Source organism: Atractosteus spatula, chromosome 10, assembly GCF_055471065.1.
Source record: "Atractosteus spatula isolate fAtrSpa1 chromosome 10, fAtrSpa1.hap1, whole genome shotgun sequence".
Lineage (NCBI taxonomy): Eukaryota > Metazoa > Chordata > Actinopteri > Semionotiformes > Lepisosteidae > Atractosteus > Atractosteus spatula.
This window is the reverse complement of record NC_142715.1, coordinates 9150321-9153071: the sequence shown is the minus strand read 5'-3', so window position 1 is coordinate 9153071 and position 2751 is coordinate 9150321. Positions and strand designations below refer to the sequence as shown.

Below are 2751 nucleotides of genomic sequence, written 5' to 3'. Positions count from 1 at the left end.
TCGATGTCTTGGTATCACACCCAAAGAAGGCTCCACTGCTTCCTTCTTGTTTCAGCATTGAATAAACCTTTACTTGTTCTTTTGCAGCCCATGCATGCTAACACAGCTACTTACTTAAATTACCATCACCTGTGGACCTCCAGCTGACCTGTACACAGATAGATAAGAGATTACTTGCTATGAATACAAACACTGTTACTGGAGGCGTGTTAGGGCTATTTTAGCTTAGATCATCAATTCATCTGACATTTCTTCTCCATCTATATCAACAGCGTCATCGCTACTGAGCGCTAAAGGCAGGTCCTGGCAATACAATCTTCTTTAGAAAACATTTTTCAAAGTATTTCCACTACCATACGTAAAGTAAAAGATACCGATTGCACGCAACTAATAAAATCTCTTTTCCAGGGACGTTGTAGCTAGATGCAAATTACAATCAAAAATGTATCAGCTTTAAAATTTTCTTTTGGATCCACAGGACGATCAGCACGAGACTCAAAATATGCCTGTGTTTGATTGTACAGCATAGATTGTACAGCATTTATGTTTATATTTATGTTAAAATGAAGGTAAATATATCAAAATATCAACATCCAACTTCACAGTGCTAACGTAACAATGCTTGTCAAAATCTCAAACAAATCCGCGTTGTATTTCTGAACTATTTTAGCAGAGGACGCAACAGGAGTATAAATGATATCTCCCGCCAGCCCTTCAAAGATACTTTTCCATGGGTGAATATGGTTCTCTGGGGAGTTGCGGCGTTGATCACTATTGGACTTCCCCGGTCTCAAGTGTTGTTGTTGGACACGGGCAAAAGACTCGCATTTTCGGCAAATATAAAGAGGTTTAAGGTTCCGGCTTTAGCGGAGGCAGTGTTTACATTGACAATAATAAGAAGATCGTCCCTGGGTGGGCTTGAACCACCAACCTTTCAGTTAACAACCGAATGCGCTCACCGATTGCGCCACAGAGACTGATGAGAGAGACACTTCTCCATTCGCACCTTTCCGGTCAAAAAATAAACATTGCTTGCATTTTCTTGCCAGTCGGCAATATTCCTTCTGCTCTGATAGCCAAGAATTAAATTTCATTTTTCACAAGCTGTATGAATTTCTTGAAAAACAAGTTGTTGCAGAAAGGAAATGCATTCATGCATTAAACTAAATCAAGCCCTATGCGGTTGTCCAAAATGGTACTTTCTGCACAAAAAGAAAGGCACAGCTGGGATGTGGAGCCAGGATCTCCAGTTAACGAGATAGATACTTAAAGCAACTAAGCTACAGTGCCGGCAGAATTCTCCTCTTTTACAGCCGCTTGGACACACCGCTCTGAGCCATCTGTGTTCAGTAAGCCCTGAGTCTGCTGGCTGAGCAAGCTGCCTCCTTTACACGCAACAGGAGCCCCGACTGTAAGAGAAACGAAGAGAAATGGCTTTTATTGGGCACTTTTCATGTCCAATGCGCTTGACATCTCCCAAGGGCGGCAGAGTTCATTTATGACACTTTTCCTTTCTTTCTTCTTTCTGTACTCTTTGATGAAACAAAACGAGAAATCATGGAAGGGAAAATGACTTTTTTCATGGAGAAAACATGCACCAGGAAATGTTGTGTTTAGAAGAAGTGAGTTAACATGAAAAGTGACCTAATTAACCGGAGCAAATGCTCACCTAGCAAGATCTGCTTTAATACAAGAGAGAAGTAGAGTGAAATACGTGATCATTTCACGCCGTTTTTTGTCAAGACAGAAAACCAGGCTGCTCCAGGTGAGGCTTAAACTTTCAACCTCGGCATGACTCCACTGATTATGTCATTTTACTGTACATGGCCTGAACAAGGAAGAAGATTGGAAGTCAAGACGTTATGGTGTTGTTGTAATACTTTCCTGCTCTTTTAATATTCAGGTTAAATCTTTTATTTTGGAGTACTTTCAATTGATATTAATCCTAGTCCCAATGAACGATTCTGGGCCATGGTGCATCTTAAATACTGTTCTTATAGGTTTCAGTTCCAAAAACAACTCAGTAGCAGGCTATGTGGAACAATTGAACACATTAGAACTGTTGTGAATGCAGTGGAAATAATTTAGTCACTAAATAACAAGCTTATGCACCACTCTGATTTGTTCTGATTTGCCTTGAAAATATTTTTTATGATGGCAAAATGATTTTTGAACTGAAAATCCACCACTCGCTTGAAAATTATTATATTTAACAAAAATTGCTTTCCAGACACCACAACTATTCACAATAATTTTATCAATACATGTCTTAATGAAAAGTGTATTTTTTTAATAATTAACTTTAATGTCCATCTTTATTAGTAGATGTATTACATGTACAGCCTTTAATATGCGATAGTGAATTTTCAGGTATCCTGAGGAGGGAAGAAAACTGAAATAAAGGAAATACATATTTAAAGGGGTGTGTTCTGTCATATCTGGGTGTTTGAATAGATTTGTTGTATAAGTTATTGTGATTTCACTCTATACTTGTGTTTTTCAGGAGAAAGTAGTTACATTGGGGATTTGAGGGTATAGAAAATACGTTGTGCTGTACGGGTAAATGTAAGGATATGTTGAAAAAAACGTATTGTCACCTTCGTGAACGTCATTATTAGATACCTGTTGATCGTTTAGTGACCTAGGCCTCCCTCTGGACTCTGCACTGAGTTGAAAGCTACGGGAGCTCCTCACTGCTTGTCCTGTATTGTTACCTGTGCTCTTGTCTACATTATCTACGTGCAGCACAGC

General features: G+C 39.0%; 1 non-coding gene across 1 annotated transcript; it reads right to left on the bottom strand.

Moving 5' to 3' along the window:
• Positions 1-903: 903 nt before the first annotated feature.
• Positions 904-977, bottom strand: trnan-guu (transfer RNA asparagine (anticodon GUU)). The gene has a single exon. It is a non-coding gene; the product is annotated as a tRNA-Asn (tRNA).
• Between the last annotated feature and the right edge of the window lie 1774 nt (positions 978-2751).